Source organism: Paramisgurnus dabryanus, chromosome 7 (genome assembly GCF_030506205.2).
Source record: "Paramisgurnus dabryanus chromosome 7, PD_genome_1.1, whole genome shotgun sequence".
Classification (NCBI taxonomy): domain Eukaryota; kingdom Metazoa; phylum Chordata; class Actinopteri; order Cypriniformes; family Cobitidae; genus Paramisgurnus; species Paramisgurnus dabryanus.
This window is the reverse complement of record NC_133343.1, coordinates 48,486,764-48,511,085: the sequence shown is the minus strand read 5'-3', so window position 1 is coordinate 48,511,085 and position 24,322 is coordinate 48,486,764. Positions and strand designations below refer to the sequence as shown.

The 24,322-nt window shown below is 36.6% G+C and overlaps 1 long non-coding RNA gene, 2 other non-coding genes and 1 pseudogene across 3 annotated transcripts; 3 read left to right on the top strand and 1 right to left on the bottom strand.

Annotated features, from left to right (window-relative positions):
* Positions 1 to 284: 284 nt before the first annotated feature.
* On the top strand, positions 285 to 475 carry LOC135735422 (U2 spliceosomal RNA). Its single transcript, XR_010527584.1, has one exon. It is a non-coding gene; the product is annotated as a U2 spliceosomal RNA (small nuclear RNA).
* A 2,547-nt stretch (positions 476 to 3,022) lies between these two features.
* On the bottom strand, positions 3,023 to 3,711 carry LOC135735415 (uncharacterized). The gene is made up of 3 exons (XR_010527580.1): positions 3,671 to 3,711; positions 3,491 to 3,570; positions 3,023 to 3,104 (listed from the first exon to the last, which is right to left on the bottom strand). It is a non-coding gene; the product is annotated as an uncharacterized lncRNA (long non-coding RNA).
* A 4,162-nt stretch (positions 3,712 to 7,873) lies between these two features.
* LOC135735420 (U1 spliceosomal RNA) lies at positions 7,874 to 8,038 on the top strand. The gene has a single exon (XR_010527582.1). It is a non-coding gene; the product is annotated as a U1 spliceosomal RNA (small nuclear RNA).
* A 15,600-nt stretch (positions 8,039 to 23,638) lies between these two features.
* Positions 23,639 to 23,740, top strand: LOC135735423 (U2 spliceosomal RNA; annotated as a pseudogene).
* The last annotated feature ends 582 nt before the right edge of the window (positions 23,741 to 24,322 follow it).

The window sequence follows — 24,322 nt, the reverse complement described above, 5'->3', positions numbered from 1 at the left end:
TTTACTTTCCATCAATGTTTCAGTAATCATTTTTATCCACGACACGGGGGATTGGCCCATGCGCTTCACCAGAGCCCTGTTAGTCAGCCTTACCTGCTTCCACCTCTCACGACAAGGACGTAGGGATGGACTTTGAGAGGCTGCATGGGTTTAGAAAACATGAACTTCTGATCTGCTAGCTCAACGTTCTACCTCTGGGTTATACAATGAGAATAGCTAAATGCCCGTTAGCCTCCACCCCAAAAGCCAGCGCCTTTGCCGGCTCCCCCTTTGGCTCCGTCTATATCGCTTCTCGGCCTTTTGGCTAAGATCAAGTGTAGTATCTGTTCTTATCAGTTTAATGTCTGATACGTCTCCTATCCGGGGACTATATGTTAAATGGATTTTTGACCTTCGGAAATGGAAGCGGAGCTTGCTCCTTCCACTCCATGCATCAACATGGTATTGCAGTGTTTCCATGAATGGTGCGCTCCCTTTCTCGGGGACAAATAAGTCAAGTATAAAAAAAAGAATTTGCTTCTTTTGTGCGTGAATGACAGTGATTTTTCTAATCTGTGTGTTTTAAAATTGCTGTGTTTTCGTTGGCTTTATTGGTTTAACGAAAAGCTTGCGTGGAAATGAACACGCTGATAAATAAATGTTTTGTAATGTATTTAATTAATTTCTTTACAAGTTTGCGGAGGTGATACGAGGAAGAATTAAACATCCTCGACACAGCTGAAGGCGCAACAAAAGCGAATGAGACCGATTGGAATGTTAAAAACACCTGAAAACTTTTTTTCACTACCCACTGCATGAAAAGAGGTGTATCCGTACTAGGAAACTCCTGTAAACACCACTGATTTTCGGAGGTATCTAGTAGTTCCACTGAGGGTAAACTTCTAATTCCACCAAGTTAGGAAACTCCCGTTATGATACCAATTCGGATGTATCTTGCTGAGGGGATATTCCTGTGGTATATGCAGCCATTTGTTGCCATGGCAAATAATCCCATTGAAGATTTTGTCAGGGGACATTTTCACACCTGCAGAGGTACTGGGATTTCACACCTTTGCACAATTCTAGTGTCCCCATTGGTGTTTAATCTCAACACTGATTGGTTGCTTTTAAAACCCCCTCTCAAAACTCTGACAACTATTGGGACACAACTTTGAAACTTTCCATTTGAGATTATACGATTGGTTACACTTTGTATTAAGCCCAACCCAAGCCCTCATAGCTTAGTGACTTGATTGGTTATTTGCCTGCTATGCAGATAGACTACAACCCCCCCCCCACTATATATATATATATATATATATATATATATATATATATATATTCATATACACCCCAAAACCCTTAAAAAAAATAAAAAAACTTGAATTGAGTTTGAAATGTTTATTTCATAAAAAACTGAAAAATTCACAATTGTCACAATCACAAAATAATATTATACACAAATATTAAAAGTTGCATACATAAACAATACTATTTAAACTCATAAATATACAGACAGAGAAAGCAATATTAGAGTAAAATAAAACAAAATAAAAGCAACAATGAAAACTACATTCAAAGCAGTACAATGTAATGTAGCAGTGGCGGCTCGTGACTGCTCATCCGAGGGGTGCAAATTCAAAATAAGTGTTCGGAGTGTCATGTGTGTTACTTGTGTTTTTAAAATGTGTTTGTTGCTTCATGTAAACCATGTGCATCACGTGTTTAGTCAAAACACGTGATGCACATACACGCAGAACACATATTTTGAAATTGGGAACCACACAAATGACTGGCTATATACATGTTGTGACAAACTTTGCATCGAGTGCTCACAAAAAAAGAAGTCACCAGCTGCCACTGTAATGTAGTAAATATCTAAATAAAATGAACAACAACTATACTGATCTTGCTTTAAGAAATAATATAATAATAATAATAAACTTTATTTTCTATAGCGCCTTTAAAGTGCACATCTCAAAGCGCTTTACAAAAACAATTAAAACAACAGAGATACAACACATAATAAAGATTAGGATTAAAAAAAACATTATAGAATATAAAACAAAGATAAGAGCAAACAATCAATTAAAAGCTAACATAAAAAAATGAGTTTTAAGCTGAGATTTAAAAATACCCAAAGAATTTGCTTGCCTAATCTCAATCGGTAGAGAATTCCAGAGTTTAGGAGCTGATGAGGAAAAAGCCCTGTCTCCCATTAGTTTTAAACGAGTTGAGGGAACAGTTAAAAGACTAGTTTCACTGGTCAAAAAAATCAGTCCTACACTGCAAAAAATGACTCTTACATAGTATTTTTGTCTCGTTTTCAGTAGAAATATTATTTAAATTAAAATGCTTTTTCTTGATGAACAAAATGACCCAAGAAAATAAGTCTAGTTTTAGACAAAATAAATAAATGCACACAATTTAAGTGAATTTGTGCTTAAAACAAGCAAAAATATCTGCCAATGGTGTGAGAAAAAAATCTTACGTTTTCTTTTTTCTTCAAAAGTTAATTCAAGCACAATTTTCTCACCCCATTGTTAGATATTTTTGCTTGTTTAGGCACAAATTTACTTAAATTGTATATTTTTGTCTAAAAACTAGACATTTTCTTAGGTAATTTTGCTCATCAAGAAAATACATGTTGATTTAAGAATTTTTAGTTTTTCTACTAAAAACAATATAAAAATCCTAAGTTAGAAACTGATTTTTTGCAGTGTAGATTCAATTGCAGAGCTCTGTCTTGGAATTATTCAAGAATTTCTCACTGTAAAACCTAAAAGTTAACTAAACTCAAACCATTTAAGAAAACCGGTTGCATTAAACCATTTAAGTTTTAAAACACATAGATTTGAGTACTGTGAACTTAAACAAATTGAGTCACATGCAGTTATGCACTTATATTTAAGTTCACACTAACTAAATATAAGTGCATAATTGCACAAGACTTTAAGTTCACAGTACTCAAATATATGTTTTTTAAAACTTAATGGGTTAAGGCAACCGATTTCCTTAAATGGTTTGAGTTAAGTTAACTGTTAGGTTTTCCATTGTAAAGCATATACTTGTCAGCAAACGTAACATTGATCCACCCTCATCTGGACAGACATCTCTTTGGAGCCCTTTGAAAATATAAAAGTACATATAAGTATTTGGCATAATACTAATACACATAAGTATACACATACACACACGACAAATCAAATGACATAGAATTAAAGTTGTACATTTTAGAAAGTTTACATTAAACCAGTGGTTCTTAACGTTATCCCTGGAGGCCCACTGCCCTGCATGTTTTGTATATCTCTTTTATCTGACAGACGTAGTTCAGTTTATGGAGATCCCTTCTAATGAGTTGATGATTTGAATCAGGTGTGTTAAATAAGGGAGACATACAAAATGTGCAGAGCAGTGGGTCTCCAGGAATAACGTTAAGAACCACTGCATTAAACTGTACAAAGATACAACAATATATTATCAAAGAACTTCTTAATATACATCTTCTTACTTCATTTTCTGTGTTGATGTCCTCAGAGTCTCTGTGTTGTTCTGCAGCTTCATTACAGTAGGCTACTTCAATATAGTTGTCTATCAAACACAGAATAAAAAAACATAGAATCACATACATCATAACACATCTATTTACGATTTAACCTCTTTAATTTAATAATTTAATTATTCAACTTACATCATTTTGGCCAGATTGCAGTGACATCAATTTCTTCAGTGAGATCAGTCTGATGTTTTAGCTTTCACTGTTACTTCATTATATTTCTCTGGCAAACACAGAATTAAAAATTAAAATCACATATCACAATACATCCGTTTACTATTTAACATGTTTGATTTTAATTTAATGTAATCATTGAATGATTAAACATACATCATCTTTACCCAGAAACCTCTTCATCGTCCACAAAGTTGACCATATTGTACATGACCTCTGTAAACACAAACATGAATAGACTTCATATTTAAAAAGATGAAGAACAGCAAACATATAACGTTTAAATATATTATGACTCCAAGCTTCCTTACAATTAGCATCTAGGTTCTCTTAACGTGAAGCTGGCTTTGTTACAAATCAATATAAAGCTATTAAAACAGTCTTGAAAAATAAATAAGCAACATCTACCAGAACTGAATGAGCTTTTAAAACAACAAAAGAGCGTCTGTACCATTTAAAATAGCAGAGAGACACTTGCTAGCTGCTAACATTTCAAACACACGAGTTACTGTTGTTTTGTTTGTTTAAAGCAAAGAACGTCTCATCTTGGCTTCTTTAAAGTTTTGTTTTTAAAAATTTAAAAACATCGAATTGATTCTTTTAACAGCCCGGTTTGAATGTTACTTCGCGTATTTCTAACCTCATGTTTACCGCTGTGTACCACGTATAACCTTAATGTTTTACTGTTTGTGCTTTAAATTCAAACAGTTCTAGTATAAAGACAAAAACGAATCATAGTAAATAACATAATATGAACAAATAGGCAACCGATCAGCGCGATGCAGACAAATGAATTAAATCAAACTTACCTTACTGTTAATGAGCAAACAAACAAAGAGACGGAGTAGTCCAGGCAGTAACGGTTCGCGATTTTCTTCTTCTTCTTCTTTACTTTATTGGCGGATCACATCTCATTGGTGCATACCGCCACCTACTGTACAGGAGTGTGCAAAGGGACTTAACAGACTATAATCAGACTATCAAAAAAAAAAAAAAAAAATTTAAAAAAATAAATAAATAAATAAATAAAAATTAGGGATCCTAGATCCTCTTAATTAAACCTGACTCACTCAAAAAGATAAATAGGGATTTGATCTTATCACTCTTCATTCCTTCTTCCTTAAGGGTGTTTTCTATGCCACTTTCAGCCTCTCTTTCTTTCCATTGTTGTCTATATTCTGTGTACTTCCTGCAATTAAACAAAACATGATCTACATTTTCCATAACTTGACATTCAGTACATAAACCGTTATTCTTCCCTATTATCCTTTAGTGTGCCATAAAGACCTGTATGACCCAATCTTAGTCTACTATAAACCACTTCTTCCCTTCTGTTAAGACCTAATGTTATTCTTTTCTTCCACACATTTTCCTGAATTGTATGGTAATGCCTTGCATTGTATTCTACCTTCCATTCATTTTGCCATTTCAGAAGCATTTCTGATTTTATTTTAGCTTTGGCTTCACCTTTTCCAATTGAAATATTAATTCCTATATGTTCTTTTTCTAACATTTTCTTCGCAATTTTGTCAGCCATTTCATTTCCTTTTAACCCAACATGTGCTGGAACCCAACAAAACTGAACTAAAATTCCAAGGCTCTTTGGTTCGCGATTTTGAATTTTCCCGTCAAGCCCATAGGTTGAGCAGTCGCACCTGAAGGGTGGGGGCAGTCAGATGAGTGGGTGCAGGTGCATTCTGGGAAATGTAGTCCTTTTCTTTAATATACTTTTTTATAATCCGCATTTTCACACTATGCATTGTTCTTTATACTTGATTATTAATAAAAAATAAAAAATATTTTTATAAAGTTTATTACGTTTACAAAACATGTTTAGTTGACAAACATGTTAACAGTTATTTCGAATGATGCTCAGATTTTCTTAAATATAAAATCTTTGTGAATCAGCACCTTCTTGATGAAATACAAAACTCTTTAAACATGCCTTAGGAATTATCTCTGGGTTTAGTGGATTAACTGCTCATCATTGGAAACATTGAACGTATACCTAAATGAATTCTTACTTAAATATAAGTAAATATAAACTAATGCTGAGTAAAGACATGTAACTTACTGAACTTACTTAACTACAACATGAACTCAAATTAATTTTTTGTAAATGACTGCATTAACTAACAATGAAAAACATGTCATGTTGTAGTTAATGATGACTCTTCAATAGTTTATAATTAGAATATGCTGTAACTCAGCATTAGTTCATGTTAAAGTAAAAATACATTTGTCTTTTTTCACTGTGATATATGGACCCTTATTATATTATAAAGTCCCCATCTCTTTTGTTTAAATTGATTGCTTGAAGACAAACATTATAATATGTGGTCTGACTTTGTGCAAGCATGCATTATCATATGCTAAAAGTTACCTCCTCAGATAGACTAGAACATTGATTGGTGCCCAAACATTTTCCTTACAAGGGCCAAACCTGACTGAGGGCCGTGGGCCAAAAGTAAATGTTGTTGTGTTATATTAAAATTAAAGTTGCCCTGATAACCCCTAATTTATAATTTTATAATATTTTAAAAATAAATAAGCAAACATTACTCTATTTATGCATAACTAATGCAGTTTTATTTTCCAAGGCTTTTTGTAGAAAAAAGAAATCGTTTTGCCAATCAATTTTAAATATCCTTTTCTCTGTGTGCCACTGCCGCAACCTCTTCATTTTTAGCCTATAGTACCCAAGTTCATGAAGTTTCATGATGCATTTTATACACCTTCAAGTATGCATGAAAAAATTAAAGGTCTTTTGTGGTCCAACTTTGGGCACCTCTGGCCTAGAAGTACAGTAGCTGACAGGTATCTGCAGATATGTTTACCCGAGTTTGTCAGTCTGTTTCACCCAACATGTTTTGCATCCACATGTGAAGGACTGTCTTTTAGATTATGGACCTGTCTATTGATATTTTTGTTTCTATTTTAAAAGATTTAATGAAATGTTAGGGTAGAATTATAATAACAATAGAAACAGTGAACTTCAAATCATGAGACATCAGCAAAATCAAGCAGCTTTACATTTCACTGACTAATTTATCAACATCCTAGCTAGCAAAAATTTGTTACATGATGTCATTTGAACGGCTTCTTTTAAACAATGTATGCAGCTTTGAGAGATACGTGCACAATATTCTGACCTAGGGCAGTTAGAGACATGTTTTCAAAGTGTTGGAAATCTATATTTGTTGCATTTCTCTTGAGTCAGAGACATAATTTTCACACATTAAAATGGTAATTGTGTCCATTGAATTTTAGTTATTTTGAATTATGCTTAGTTTCTTAAATAGACTAATTAAATTATATTAATAATAAACGTATTTAGAAAACACAGTTTTTATGTACCACAATACTGTATGTGCTGTCTTAAAGAGACATGTCTAACCCCCCACCCCACTCAGCTCTGAAAACAAAGAAGACACCTCTACCTGTGGGTCATTAACATATAAAAAGCCCTTCACACCTCACACCCACCGCTCCTCACAACCAGCTGTAAGGATTCCTGGAAACTTCCACCAGTTCCTATATACATCCACAAACGTAAGGTTTCTGGATGTTTCACGAGTTTACTTTGGTGTATTACCTTTCCAAGCACTCTGCCTCAAAAATCTGGCAAACCTAAAGTTTAGCAGGGATTTCCCATTCCGTATTTGTCCGTATACAGCTCTTTTCATGCAGTGACCCTTCATACTACAGCTGTCGAAAAACCACAGCAGCGTCGACAGACCTGGAAGCATAACTGTATTTGTTTAACTCACAACGACAACAGGTAAGTCATTGAGCCATGTGTTTTTATTTATCCACGTTCTAAAATTGCTATGCTTTCGTTGTTTCTTGATTGCTCTGTACATTTCTTTGTTTCTATTCCACGTAAAGTTACTTTGTAATAACGAAACCATATATTTGAACGCGCAATTTAAATCCATTTGATTTAAATTGTTTCACATATTTCACTGTACACGGTTCAACCGGGCTGGAAACGGAATAAAAATAGGGTAGATCTCGAAGAATGTTTGGTCTCAGACGTGGCTTCGTGCGCTTTCCACCTGGTCACACACAGTAATGAAATGTTAGTCGGACGGCCTTCGGGGGCGCCGTCGATGTGATCGGTCACAGGAAGATGCGGCCATCTGGCCTCAAAGGGTGTCGCTCATACTTACCTGGCAGGGGAGACACCATGATCATGAAGGTGGTTCACCCAGGGCGAGGCTCAGCCATTGCAGTCGGGTTGTGCTGACCCTTTGCGAATTCCCCAAATGTGGGAATCTCGACTGCAAAATTTCTGATAGTGGGGGACTGCGTTCGCGCTCTCCCCTGACCTTTGTATTAAAAATAGATTTGTTTGTCGTTTTACGTAAAATCCAAGAGACGTCTAACCACGGCCCAAGAATACATTAGTCATCAGAAAAGCGGCTATTCAACGACTACATACCTTCTAATAGACAGCGAATATGTGTCTAGGCTAAAACAAGGCTTAATTTGGGCTGTCAGTGAAAATCTAATAGACGTTTGACCATTCCAAAAGAATAGACTAGCCATTAAATAGAACCACAATCAAACGGCATCATGTCTAAGAGACATTCAACAAAATAATGCTTAGATCAGGGGTGTCAAACATGCGGCCCGCGGGCCGGATACGGCCCGCAAAGGTGTCCAATCCGGCCCGCATGGTGATTTGTACAGTTTTATTAAATATTAAATACATATTTTAAAAACCCTTTTAGGCGGGTGTCTAGTTCGTTTTTAATATGAGAGACTTGCGGAAAGCAGCAAAACGCGGAACATAGAGTAAACACGGTGCCCAAAAATCTTGCCGTTTAATTGTTACCGCTCCCCTAAAGATCCACTGATTCCAGTAATCCACTTCGTGTTTTCCCGCCCGCTCCGCAGCATCTCTGTGTCCACTCTCTGCCTGGAGAGCGAAGACGACAGTTTCCGAAGTTCGTTGCATTAACAGGTAGATTCATTACATTATCAGTTGTTAAACCGCAGAATTAGTAATTTGTAAGTATGTTTATGTATTTCTTCCGGTAATGATTTGCTGTCAGTGTTCTAAAAGTGCTAACAACTTAGCAAGCAAACAACAAAATATCCACATTCTTATTAACGTTACAATGCTTGTCTAATCGATTTAATGTTCCTGATCAGATCTAAGTTAATATAAACACAAAATTTGCTGTTGTTGGCACACTTTGTAGACAAAAAATACAAAAAACACCAATGCCTTCACAAAATAACGACAGAGAATGGAAAGAGAGGCTTTTAGCAGCAGTTCAACATTGCAAACATGGATTCAAAGCTCCATCAAGCCAGCAGGTAAATCATATTGAATATTTAGCAGATTGTCACACTTTAATTCTTATTATATTTCCCATTATAATCACTTGTCTAAGTTGATGCTAGTAATATAACACATAATATTTATAATACTTTATTAAAACCATAATAATAGTACCACCACCCATAGTGCCATTTTTGGTTTGGGCCACTGCCCCATCTAGCATTTTCTAAATGACTGTTCTCATTACAAATATATTCCAAAGAAAAGTGAATGGTTTATAAATAATTTTGGCATTAAGGCAAAAGAAGTTAAATTAAAGCTTTTCAACCTATAAGGCCAGTGGGTTTTGTTCAGATGTAAATTTGTGTGTATAATATACAGTATTGTGACCTTATGAAATGTAGTTTTCACAGAGCTGCGTGTTTCTCTGGTTTTCTTGCTAAACAAACTAATTAATTGGTTTGTTTAGTTAATTTTAACACAATTATCAGCACACTAAGGTTTAAAAAAATTATCCGGCCCACACTTCATGGCGTTATTTACCATCCGGCCCTCAGCCTAAAATGAGTTTGACACCCCTGGCTTAGATGATTCTTTTACTTCCAATATAAGAGGTTCTCGGGTATGGCAATCATCCAAACTAATAAATTATAAAGGCTTTTATAAGAAAATGACAACAGTTAAACAACCTAGACAGCGTTGTGCAATACAAAATGCTAATAAATACAAGACAAATTGAAATATTGTACATGCATGTACATTAAACAAGCCAACAAATCTGCCAATGGGCTACGACAATTTTTCTTGAATTAAGTGTTTATATCTAGATTTGTTTCTTACCCCTTTGGCAGATTTATTTGCTTGTTTTAAGCCCAAATTCGCTTAAATTTTGAGTTTTTTCTCCCTAAAGGCTAGGCTTATTTTCTTAGGTCATTTTGCTCATCAAAAAATGCATCTTATTTTAAGACTTTACAGGTATTTGTATAGTGCAAACAGTTCGAAATAACAAGTAAGAAATAATTTTTGCAATGTATTCATTCATTCGCTACCCTCCATACTACAGCTGTCGAAAAACCACAGCAACGTCGACAGACCTGGAAGCGTAGCTGTATTTGTTTAACTCACAAAGACAACGGGTAAAGTATTTTCTTGATTACCTAAATGACTTGCTGTAAGAAAATAAGTTTAGGTTTAAGGGGGGAAAATACAGTTTAAAGGGATATTTCAATTTATGATGATAATTCTGTCATCATTTACTCATGCATACAGGCTTACAACAACACGAGGATTAGTTTTTTTTCCGAGTAACACAAAAGAAGGTATTTTGAGGAATGATGGTAAACCCACAGCAGATAGTCACCATTGACTTCCATAGTAGGAATAAAAAAAATATGATGGAATTTAATAGGTACCATCAACCATGTGCAAAATATTTTCTTCATCATTTATCACGATACTTCCAAAATATTTTTTCCCTACTATGGAAGTCAATGGTAATGTATTTCATTATTTGCTTTACAAGCTTAAAAATGATGGTGAGCGGATTCCATGGTAATCACAATCAGTTAAACGAGTAAAAATAATCACCATTTACTTTTAAAAACATTTTGAAAATTGCTTGCTTATGCTTGGAGTAAAGGTATTTCATGCAGTGCGCATCCTGTTTTAAAGGTAATGTATGCTTCTTTTAAAGCTGACATTTGCCACATTAAAATAACAGAAATGTGTACTGTTTAAACTTTTTGGAGCCGGTGTGTCTGTGTTCTTGGGGCACACATCTACATGTAAAAGCAGAATTGCTTATTATTCTTCTCTATTTCTTGTATAGGTCAATTATGAGTGAAGAACCGTTCACCAAATGAAGACCGCAGCCAGGTGACGGGATTCTGTGGTAATCACAAACAGGTAAACCAGTAAAATAATCATCATTTATTGTTAAAATAATTTTGAAAATTGAAGTTCTGCGTGTTCTTATTGTACTTTATTTATTTCTGCAGGTAAGCACCATACCGTAAGCTTCATTCCCTTTATAACAGGTAAGGTTCATACTGTTTTATTCTTTTGTACTGTTTTATTCGTACTGTTTTAAATCATTCAGTAAATGCAAAGTTAAACTGATGTGTTTTTAATCTAGATTTAAAAGTGTCTACTGTTGAAGCACATGTCATGTACAATACTGTCATGTATTTCGGCCCGTAGCCATGAAGTGGTTTTTAAACAAGTAACAGTACTTTAAAATCCATTGTCCATTGCAATAATCGACCCTGCTGGTGATGAAAGCATGAACAAGTTTCTCTAAGTCCTGTCTTGAGACAAAACCTCTAATTCTGGCAATATTTCTGAGATGGTAGTAAAAGCAGAATTCCTTATTATTTTTCTCTATCTCAGGCTCTATGGCATATATGTCATGATTTTATTTGTCTATTTATATGTCTATTTACAAGGACTGCCTTGGCCAAATGTTATTGTTAATTAATATTGAAGCAGTTATTTAACATCCATATTTACTTTGAGTAGTTATTTGTGTAATGATCCATATATTTATTTTATTTATATTTTTAACTTAGGAATGTGATTTTAAAGCACATATTTGTTATTGTATGACACGGCTCATGTTATGAAAGTAAAAAATAAATGTATTTTCGGATGTCTTGCAGTTCTGTTTTTAAACTGTTAATCCTTATCAAGTGCTATACATTAGAAAGTGGATAAATAACAAAAATGTCACTCCTGACAGCTGATAAATTAATCGTTCTTTATAGCACCACTGAGGTGAGCACTTTTCAAGGCAAGATTCTTTATAGAACCGTATAAAAAGGTTCTATATAGTACCAAAAAAACGGGTTCTGCTATGATTACAAGCTGAAGAACCCTTATTTGGTACTATTTAGGAGCATTTGTCTTTAGAGTGTGGCGTAGGTTGTAAACTTTAAACCAAAGAAAAGGGCAACACGGTTTTATTTGTTGCGTGGACATGAACACGCTGCAGGCATTGAAATGTAATTTGTAATTTATTGTCTCATTTCATATTTAACAAATAGGAAGCAAAGTGCTATTCAATCAGTTTAACTGTACAACTGGTGTTCCTCAATTTTGGGGCCTATTTTGTTCAGTATATCAGTTTTGTTTAGTTTTGTATGTGCATGCAAAAAGCATTCAGCGAGCAAATTAACTGAAGCTTTACCTTCGTGTTTCTTTTTGTATGAGTGATAACTGTTTCTGTATGTATTTGTATGGTTTTTTTATACGTATAGAGTGAAATGCACACGGTGAGTAATGAAAGCAGACCTTCAGTGCCGGACCTCTGACCCGCTAACGTCCATCCCGACAGCCAGCGCCAGGGCCGCCTTAACCTAATGTGAGGCCCTGGGGCTGAGATCTTTTGGAGGCCCCCCATACCCTCAATTTATAGTCTCATTTTGAAAAAAAAAAGTGTAATATCTGTGTAATCTACATCACAAAATGTAGTTTTCCCTCTTTGACCCAGAAAACACCATATTATCATTAATAACATATCACTGAGCCCACTTGAGCATAAACACAAGACACTTTATTTAACAACCACACACAGCAACTTGTGGTGAAAATAAAACCAAAAGTATATATGTTTATAAGCTTTATGTTTATATAGTTTTTGGAATATACAAATTTGCAGAAAATTGCCACTCACTAACTAAATGCTCACCACAGTTGTAAAAATATAAGAAGTTAAAGTTAGTTTTAAAGTGAAAATGCATTAATGTTAACAAAAGATAAGTCTTTATAGACAGAATCTTGTTTTTTAATCAGTTATTTATTTTGTAGGCTATTGAAGATATAGTAGGCCTATGCATTGTGTTTAGTATTTATGCATACTACGCATCATGTAAAACGGAAACGTATGAATATGCACAAAACAGACAGGGAACATACCTGTATATAAGATCTTTAGATAAGGAGAATATAAATATGAATGGCGCGATCAGGGGATGATCATTTGAGATGGTCTTGTCACGCTTTGAGTTGCACATTTACCGTTGCGTCGTCTTTCTAAACCAGATGTGTGTACTGTGAGCTTACATCGCGTCAAACTACAGCGCTCCAGCTGCGCACGCGTCACTGATATAAACGCGAGTAAACTTAAACTTTATAACAACGAACAGCATTAATGTTCGGGAACCCCTTTATTATTTGGCGGCACAGTTTCTTGCGCACGGTTGGAGAGACTTCTGCATGCCAGAGACGCAGGTGTACGAGCACAGAGAGAGTGAGCGCACGCGCGAGAGAGAGACCTGCACCTCAGTGCTTATTATGAAATTTCGGAAATTACTCTTTCATTTGTTGGTGGATTATTTCCCGTTTCTCTGTCACACTCAGTCTAACATGCAGGAATGCCAAGTTGACAACGCGCACTTAATTACATTACACGGAATAGAAAAATCTGTTACGTCTGATATTTTATTTCACAGTAAGTTACCACGGACCAATCAGCAGCCATGTAATGTGCAGTTAGAGTGATTGACAGACAACCTGACAAGTTAAAAAACAAAATGAACGTGAACTTGGGAGGCCCCTGAACTTGGGAGGCCCCTGGGCTTCAGCCCAGGTAAGCCCGTGCATTAAGGCGGCCTTGGCCAGCGCCTTCTCCGGATGCCATTGCGGTATCGCTTCTCGGCTTTTTGGGTAAGATTGAGTGGACACCGGGGACTACACGTTTAAATGGATTTTTGACCTTCGGCTATGGAAGCCAGGCTTGCTCCGTCCACTCCATGCATCGACTCTGGCGCTTTCCGGGGACAAATAAGGTGAGTTTAAAACCAGAGTTTGCTTCTTTTGTACGTGGTTGCCAGTTTGTTTTCCAATCTGTGGTCTATAATATGTTCCGCGTTCGTGGTTTCTCCGTCGCTCAGTACTTTTCTGTTTCTATTTTACGTAAAGCTAACACCAAAACGATTGTGAAAAGCGCTATATAGATTGTTCTCAAAGAAAAAACGAGAAACAAACCCATGTGAATATGGGTCAAATTATCTAGGCGGAGCACTTCGTTCAAAGAAAAACGCAACAGACTTGTTTGCGTTGAACAAAGACAATGGTGCGTGCAGACATCGAATGTGTATTGTGGAAAAAAAATGGCCAGTGGGGTGGGACAATTTTTCTTGAAATAAGTGTTTATGAGAAAAGTTCACGATTTTTTTCTTACCCTGTAGGCAGATTTATTTGCTTGTTTTAAGCATAAAATAACAGGAGAAGAAATTGTGTAGGGGGAGCAGAGGGTTTTTTTTCGTTCAAAGAAAAGCAGTGTGGCACAAAGGAATGTTTGGCTGAAATGCTATCGTAATTTCCCCCTTCATTTTCCTTACAAACATGAAACCAGAGAGAAGGGTCAGTTGGCATCGAATTGCACCTTGTATTCGGTGATTGATTGAGGAAAAATATGCGAATGTGTATATATACACTTGTTTTGTTGAACAGAGACAATGGCCGCGTGCTCCACCTATATGCCTATTTCACAAAATGGCGGCTTTGACCGGAAGTAGGGAAAACATCGTGCACCACTACGATGGCCACTCAATATAGTATGGACTGACAGCTGCTTTGTTTTCTCCCACACATGAATTTACTTGTAAAAATAACAATAGCAGATATTGTCGATTGGTGTTATTTGGAAATAAATAATAACTGAATAATGTTACAAAATTTTTTTTAGCATTTCGTATTATCAAAATATATCATATGTTAGACAGCTGTCAATTTTAAATAAAATAACGAGACATACATAACTATTTGTGTCTGCTCCCGTTTATTGTAATGAGTGTGCACATTTGGAGAAATACTTAGACATTTTACTTCTTATGTCTTGAGACTGAATAATTATTTCTTATTAATTCCAAAGTATGCGACCCGATGATCTAATCGTGGTGTATGTGCTATTCCTCGTTAGTTTGCCTGCATCCATTGCTTTACTGCTTGCTTGTTGCGTTTAAATGCACATTTGATTTCTTTACCAGCATTGGATTTAGACCATTCAATGAGAAGAGTTAACAGCGTTTATTATTGTTAGAATATGTTCATAATGTCCTCAGTTGATCTGTGTTATGCATATGAGTAAGCCACAAGAGGGCACCAAAGTGTAAGTTATGTAAAACGCGTTCGCGTTAATGTTTGTCCCCTGTGGGTTACGGTAGTATTCTCCTCAGTGTTCATCAGTGTGTGTGAGAGCTGCTCCGACCGTGAGAATGATGTGTCGGCAGCCTGTTAATAAATATACTTAAAGATTAATCTCCAACCTCATCATTTACCTCCGAATGCATCGCTAGCTGCAACAGTAGCACAATTCAACAGGTTATGGGCCCAGGAGTTGTTCGGAGGAGCTTGTTTTCCACTGTTAGAAAGTCGCAACGGACCGTGTGCTAACAATGGCGGATGAACAAAGAAGGACGTACAATATGCCTCGACTAATGTTCGATGGAGATGAATCAAGGTATGAGATTTGGGAACCTAAAATGTTGGGACATTTTCATTTATCTGGACTAAAAGACACGGTGTTAAAAGAACCGCAGTCAGAAGCTGAGATAGCAGCGGATGCAAAGAAAAATGCAGACGCATATGCCGAACTCATTTTAATGTTAGATGATAAAAGTCTATTATTAGTTATGAGAGATGCGCCCAACAACGGAAGAAAAGCTCTAGAAATACTGAGGGGATATTATGCAGGGAAGGGAAAGCCCCGTATAATAAGTTTATACACGATGTTGACGTCGCTTCAAAAAGCAAACGATGAAAGTGTGATGGACTATATCATCAGGGCAGAGATCGCCATTACGGCACTGCGTAACGCAGGTGAAACGTTAGGAGACGGACTGCTAGTGGCTATGGTCTTAAAAGGACTGCCTGAGAGTTTTAAGCCATTCACAATACACGTGGCGCATACAGATGACAAAATCACGTTTGCTGAGTTCAAGACTAAACTACGCGATTTTGAGGAAACTGAAAAGATAAAAGCTACTGAGTCGAGCGACAGTGTGATGAAAACTCATGGGAAAGCTGGACAGAGACCCGCAAAGACGAACGCACGTGAGTGGAACAAAGATGAATCAGAGATAGTGTGCTTTAAGTGTGGTAACAAAGGCCATAGAGCTAGAGCATGTCGACGGAAAGTTTGGTGTAGTATATGCCGAAGAGACACACAAAGACGCAACATGTAGGCGTAAGGACATTAAAGACAGAAAAGATGCTGTGAGTAGAGCCTCAGAAGATGTCGAGGACTATGCTTTCAAGATGAAAGACAGAGAGACCCGTACCCAGCGGCAGCCAACGTGCAGCATCAAGGAAAATGGTCTAATGGTGGACACGGGGGCTACGTCTCATATCATCACGGACATAACTATGTTCAAGAGTTTCGACAACACTTTCAGGCCTGAAACACACAGCGTCGAGCTGGCAGACGGCACTCGATGCAATGGAGTCGCTCAGCGGAAGGGAAATGCTGAGGTTTTCCTAATCGACAGCGGAGGACAGCAACGAAAGTCAGTGCTAAAAGATGCTTTGTTTGTGCCATCATACCCCCAAAGCATCTTTTCAGTGAAGGCAGCGACCGCAAATGGGGCTACAGTTGTTTTTAAAGAAAACAAAGACACCCTGATAACCAGAAACGGTAACAGATTTAACATACATGTTTACGGCAAGTTATATTATTTGCATACTGGAACTGAATCTAATGATAAGTGTAAGGCCTGCCATGACATACAAACGTGGCACGAGATCTTAGGTCACTGTAACTATGAAGACATTGTTAAGTTGCAGGATATTGTCGAAGGCATGCAGATCAAAGGTAAAGCTGGCAGACCCGAACAAGAGTGTGAGGTGTGTATTCAGGGAAAGTTTGCCCAAACCAGAAATCGGGACCCTGATGCCAGAGCAAAGACACCATTACAGATGGTACACACAGACCTTGCAGGACCAGTAGCTACAGAATCGATGGACGGTTACAAATATGTGCAGTCATTCACTGATGACTATTCGAGCGCAGTGTTTGTATATTTCCTAAAGAAGAAAAGTGACACCGTACAGGCTACTGAAAAATTTCTAGCGGATGTATCCCCTTACGGGAAAGTGAGGTGCATAAGATCCGACAACGGAACTGAGTTTACATGCAATGACTTTCAAGCATTGTTGAGGAAAAACAACATCAGGCATGAAACGTCAGCTCCGTATTCCCCGCACCAAAACGGAACCGCGGAAAGAAACTGGCATACTCTTTTTGAGATGGGAAGATGCATGTTAGTTGAAAGTGCATTACCAAAGCAACTATGGCACTACGCAATACAAACAGCTGCAGTGGTACGCAACAGATGTTTCAACAAGCGTACAGGACAGACCCCTTATGAGTCGATAACTGACAAGAAGCCAAATGTGTCAAAAATGCAAAAGTTCGGATCTGTATGCTACACTTACAAGCAGGAAAAAGGAAAATTTGATTCCAGGTGTGACCAAGGTCGTTTTGTAGGCTACGACAAGAACAGCCCAGCGTACTTGGTGTATCAATTCAATTCAATTCAACTTTATTTATATAGCGCTTTTCACAATTTGGTAATTGTATCAAAGCAGCTTTACATAATAGATGTAGTGAAAAGCACAGAAAATCGACAGATAGCATAACATAATACACGATAACACAAGCAGCTAAATTTGCTGCGGCTATAAATCAACATTATAAGCAAACGTATTACTAATGTAACGTATAGAAGTTAAGCCCAAAAAGGCTGCCTCCCCGGGTTGAAAAACCACCTAGGAGAAAAAAACCCCCGGAATTTTAGCCGGGGAAGTAAAAAAAAGTCCTAGAAGGAAAAAACCCTTGGGAGATATATATATATATACACATTGAAACGGAAGGAGATTAAGCGGAGATTAAGCGGGTTCTGCCGGTGGTCTTTGGTCAGGCATCAGCTGGACATCACGTTGAAGAACAGCCAGTAGATCAGAGGTGTGCCGACTTTCACATTTACCGGAACTATCATCCAGATACCAAGAAAGTACAAAAACACAGACTAGTCAAATTTGTGAGCAAAGCGGCTGCAGAAAAAGAGACACAGACAGGTGAGCAAGATCTAAGTGATGTTTATGTCGGAGTGAAACCCAAGACTGGTGAGACTACACAGAGAAGGAGTACAGAAACTGCTCCAGAGCCAAGTGTACAGAGTAGAAGTACAGATAGTGATAGTCTAAATGAAGCAACCAGGTCCAGTGATCGCAGTCAATCACAAAATGTGACAAATAGTGGACCTGAGAGTAGAAGATATCAGACCAGAGAGAGAAAAACACAGAGTTACTTGGATGACTTCGTAACTGAAAACAGTGATAATGATGAGGTGAATATCACAATAGATTATTGCTGCAGAGCGGTGTGTGGCATTCCACAGACTTTTGAGGGAGCAATGAGGTCAGCTAACTCAAAAGAATGGATAAAAGCCATGGATGAAAAAATCCAGTCTCTAAACAAAAACAAAACGTTTACCCAGACGATACTGCCCATCAGCAAGAAAACAGTGGGGGGTAGATGGGTCTACTCTATAAAGACTGATGTAGATGGAAAAGACAAGTACAAAGCCAGGTTTGTGGCCAAAGGTTACAACCAGAGAATGGGAATAGACTATGGAGAGACATTTTCGCCCACTGCGGACTTGACAAGTGTAAGGGTCGTGCTACAAAAAGCTGCACAAGAAAATTTACTCCTACATCAAATGGATGTGAAAACCGCATACTTGCATGCTCCCATAGACTATGAGATCTACATCAATCCACCAGAGGGTTACCAAGAGAAAGAGGGTATAGTTTACAAACTAGAGAAGTCACTTTACGGTTTGAAACAATCCGGGCGAAACTGGAATAAGATTTTGCACGATTGTCTTTCTGAGAACGGATTCACACAAAATGCAGCTGATCACTGTGTTTATGCCAAAGAGTCAAAAGGAGAAAAGGTGATCATAATTACATGGGTTGATGATTTAATCATTGCTGCGAGCAATCATGAGAGACTGAAAGAAGTGAAAGAGATGCTTGCAGAAAAGTTTAAGATGAAAGACTTGGGTAAATTGAAACATTTTCTGGGTATTGACTTTAATCTGTCAGATGGGTGTATAAAAATGACACAGGAAAAATACACTAACAGGTGTGCACAAACTGTGGTACATGAGGACAATCAGGGAACAATTGTTCTTTTTGGACATTAATATGTGTTTGACAAAAAGGTCTACATGTATTTATGTCTTCTATTTTTGTTACATAACAACCTGAGTACAAGTGGGGGTGTTAGAATATGTTCATAATGTCCTCAGTTGTTCTGTGTTATGCATATGAGTAAGCCACAAGAGGGCACCAAAGTGTAAGCTATGTAAAACGCGTTCGCGTTAATGTTTGTCCCCTGTGGGTTACGGTAGTATTCTCCTCAGTGTTCATCAGTGTGTGTGAGAGCTGCTCCGACCGTGAGAATGATGTGTCGGCAGCCTGTTAATAAATATACTTAAAGATTAATCTCCATCCTCATCATGTTCCTCCGAATGCATCGCTAGCTGCAACAGTAGCACAACTCAACAATTATGATTGATAAGCCCTCAACGGAGAATGAAGTCTGCATACATTAAAAGCCTTATTTTGTTTTTATCGCGTGCCTTCCTAAATGTATGCGACGAAACTTAAATCACGCAAAATATGAATGGTAACTAGACGTGCTTGTTGTGTGCAGGGAGTGCATTTATTTGTAAACTTTTGCTAAATCAAAATGGTTTATTTGTATTTGCTTTTTACCTGGGTTTTATCAGGTTCGCAGTCGGGACATTTTTAATCCATAGTGTATGCAGTTATTTAGTAGAAAATGATCTGCTGTTTTTTGGTAGAACGTTGTGTGAGCTAAAGAAAGTGATTCCAACCCAGCAAATACAGAAACGTTATAAAAACTTTTTGTGTTTGCTGGGAATTCATTTATATATTTCACAGCTATATAATTAATCATAATAACGCACTTTTTGTTTATAAACGTGTTAAAATACATTAACACAGAATAATGTGACAACAAATCAAATGTGCATTTAAATGCAACAAGCAAAAAATAAATAAATAAATAAAGCAAATGCATGAAAAGGAAACAGAGGAATAAAACACACACCGCCTTTAAAAAAATCAGATCTCATACTTTGTAAATGAAAATAAATAATAATAAATTCCAAAGAAATAATAAATAAAATGTGTAAGAATTCCTCAAAATGTGCTTTGGATTAAGTCCCCCGTCATCACAGCAAACGGGAGCAGACCCGAAAAGGTATGTCTAGTTATTTTATTTAAAATTTCCAGCCGTCTGTAAATTCATGTTTGAAAGAAAAAAGTAAATTAATGTCTTTCTTACTGTTTTTGTCTTGTTTTCTAGTAAATATCTGACAATTCTTAAATGGAGATACATTTACTTGGTAAGCAAAGTGGCTTAAGATATTATGTATCGTAATAGAAAATTGTTATAAAAACGTTTTGTGTTTGCTGGGAATTCTTGTATATATTTCACAGCTATATAATTAATTATAATAACGCACTTTTTGTTAATAAACATGTTAAAAAATACATTAACACAGAATAATGTGGCAACAAATCAAATGTGCATTTAAATGCAACAAGCAAAAAATAAATAAATAAAGCAAAGGCATGGAAAAGAAACGAGGAATAAAACAAACACCGCGATTAAAAAATCAGATCGTATACTTTGTAATAATTGAAATAAATTATAAAAATCAACAGGTTTATATTTAAAACAAGTCAAAAATATCTGCCAGCGGGGTAAGAAAAATAAACTTAATTCTAGTTTCAACTTAATTCAATAATAAACTCAATTTAGGTTTATTTTTCTTACCCCACTGGCAGATATTTTTACTTGTTTTAAGCCTTAACCTATTACATTTTATAACTTATTTCAGTAAACAAGACTTAAATTTTAAGCCACTTTGCTTATTAAGTAAATGTATCTCGATTTAAGAATTCGTTTTTACTCGAAAACATGAAGAAAATACTAAGTAAACGAACAGATTGGGATGTTCAAAACACTTAAACATTTGTTTTCACTCTACCCTTCATATTACAGCTGTCGAAAAACCACAGCAAGACCTGGAAGCCATGATATATTAGCAGTTTTTAAAATAAGTTAAATATAGAATCTTTATTGGTTTTAGATACTTTAAAGCAATGAATGATCTTCTTTCTTTTGAATTGATTTGGTATTATGGAGGAGCTCTGTGTCTGGTTATTGAAGATGGATTTGGTCTTTGCTCCTTTGTTGGCTTATTTTTTTGTTATTTACGTTACTATATATATATATATATATATATATATATATATATATATATATATATATAAAATTATTTTTTTTCCTTTGTTTTTTCAGATTTGAGGTTATTAAAATGTTTTATTTTGTAATAAAGGTTTTTTGAAAATTCTAAATTCTCTCTCTCTCTCTCTCTCATGAGCGTGAATCAGCTCCTGCATCAAGGCAAAAATGCGCATCCTGGTAAATTTCAGAAGTTAGACGCAGGGGCGGAGTGGGACCCAAAAATCTACCGGGAAATTTCATAGACCACCAGCCCTCTGTGGTCAAAAAAAAAGAAAAAAGAAAATAGTTAGCTGTAAATAAGCAAATGCTGAAATCTAAAATTACAATAAAAAAGTGTAATAATTATTATTTAAAAGATCTTAAAGTCAACAGTTCCCTAGTTTTAGGTAAGCTAAAGCTTACTTTGGATGCAAAGCAGTTGCTTATAAAATTATTAAGCCTGTTTGGAGAGAGATATTTTATGTGACAAAATGTCAGTCATCGTGTGATAACGAAAATATAACGAGGCTTAAACTAACTTGCGTGTTCTGAGCAGGTGTTGTCACTGAACAGGCTGTAAACTGTTGGCTATGTTACAGACACTCGTGAAAAACTGATGCTGATTATCTGGGAAACATTCTTTAACAGCAGTCAAGTTGTCATTGTTTGTGTCAAAGTTGTGCATTTTTTGTAACATTAAAACAGGAGATCAGACTCTGTGCTGCTCAAAGTGATGCTCGGTTCCGTTCATCTGTGGGTGTGCGAGGCTATGCTTTTTTATTGGTTGTTGCGTAAAATCTTACCCAGATACAACAGTCCTATTTTCTGATTGGCTATTGTGGCTACACAATCTTTCTTTATTTTTTGATTGGCTGATATAGAACTCCAGGGGAGACGGGCTTCATAGAGAGCTGTGCTGCCAGATAAATTTTGAGCACTGAAGCATATTAAATATATGATAAATAGGTTTTAGTGTGGCCGGAGTGCATGACTAAAGACTGAAAGCACGGCTATTATCAGCAGCCCTCGCAGCCATCAAGTTTATATTATGCATGTTGTTATCTGGACTTCTGTAATAAAATACTATATTTATGATACTAGAGCAATTTAATCTCAAAACGGACACCATACACTGATGCTAAACCCTTAGACCTTTTAAGCGATGTATAGTAATGTTATTATTATTGTTGTTTGTACACAGTAGGCTATATATATATTGTTCAACATGATCTCACAAAGTTCCGTGGGATAGTCACGGAATTTTGTGCTCATTTTTCCGTGGCATTCTCACGGATCTCCGCATTTTTCCGTGGCCCTGCTACGGACTGTCTTTTTCCGTGGCATTCTCACGGATTGGTTACTCAACTGCTTTTTCCTATTTTCAAACCATTTTCGCTTCGGTTTAGGGTTAGATTTGGTGTTTGCATTAGTATGTCACTTTAACTATTGGTTTATATAATTTTTTCTGATTTATTCTTTTATATTTTCTAAACTTTAAACAATTGTCGCCTGGCGTTGGGGTTAGAGTTGGGTTTGGGTAGGGATGTCATTTCATGTAAATCTAACCCTAAACCGAAGCGAAAATGGTAAGAAAATAGGACAAAACAGTTGAGTAACCAATCCGTGAGAATGCCACGGAAAAAGACAGTCCGTAGCAGGGCCACGGAAAAATGCGGAGATCCGTGAGAATGCCACGGAAAAATGAGCACAAAATTCCGTGACTATGCCACGGAAATTTGTGAGATCAGGTTGATATTGTTAGCAGCATTAAAAAAAACTGACGTCTTTCCGTCCGCGAGCTAGTGCGCGTCGAGAGGTTAAAACACTACCGACCCTCCGGATTGCCACTCCCCCACTGGTTAGACGACTGAGCTGCAGCGGGCAGCGTAAGATTTATGAAAACACATTTGAGAAGAAAGGCAAAGCATGTTTCACAGTTAATCCAAGACCATAATGACAATTTTGCGCTCTGTTTCCCGAAGCTCGTGGAGGCGTGGAGCAGCATACACAGTTAAGGTATGTGCGATCTACCGGCATTACCTTTACGATCGACGTATTGGATCTGCAAGCTGCAAGCAAATTAACTGAAGCTTTACTTCATGTTTCTGTTTGGTTAAGCGATAACTGCTTTTTCCCAACAGTTTGTGTGTGTTTTCTGCATGGGTTAAGAAAACATGAACTTCTGATCTGCTAGCTCAACGTTCTACCTCTGGGTTATACAATGAGAACGTATATAGTTAAATACCCGCTAGCCTCCACCCCAAAAGCCAGCGCCTTCGCCGGCTCCCCCTTTGGCTGCGTATATTCCGGTATCGCTTCTCGGCCTTTTGGCTAAGATTAAGTGTAGTATCTGTTCTTATCAGTTTAAGTTTATTTTAACCCCTTTTTAAATAGATTTTTGCATTTATGTCTTTTAAAGGACAATTTAAATTGTAATTTAAATTGTTCAAGAAAAATACAGTAGTATTGGATCGGCAGATATCGGAATCGGCCGATACTCAGAATTCGGGTATCGGAATCGGATCGGAGATGGAAAAAGTGGTATCGGTGCATCCCTAGTTCAAACCTAAACAAAAATGACGGTGTGGCTATTCTGATAAATAACCCAAACATCTTGGTGAAGGGCAGCACCGTGGTGAAAGAAGGGCGGGCCCTTTTAGCAAACCTGACTTTTTTAGAGAGGGATTTTAACATTCTTAATGTCTATGGTTTTACAGAAAAGAATGAAAGGTATGAGCTTTTAAAAGACTTGCAATCCCACCTTTTAGGAAGAGTGCCTTTAATTTTTGCAGGTGATTTTAATTGTTGTTTTTAAGTAAAAAAGACAGGAAAGGGGTAGGGGATGATTTTAGGGTAGATAAAACATCAGTTTTATTACAGAATATAATTAAATTTAACCTAAAAGACTGTTTTAAAATAATGCATCATAGAGAGGAGGGCTTCACCTGGTTTAGTGGTGATGGCACCAGAGCCTCTCGGATTGATTACATTTTTA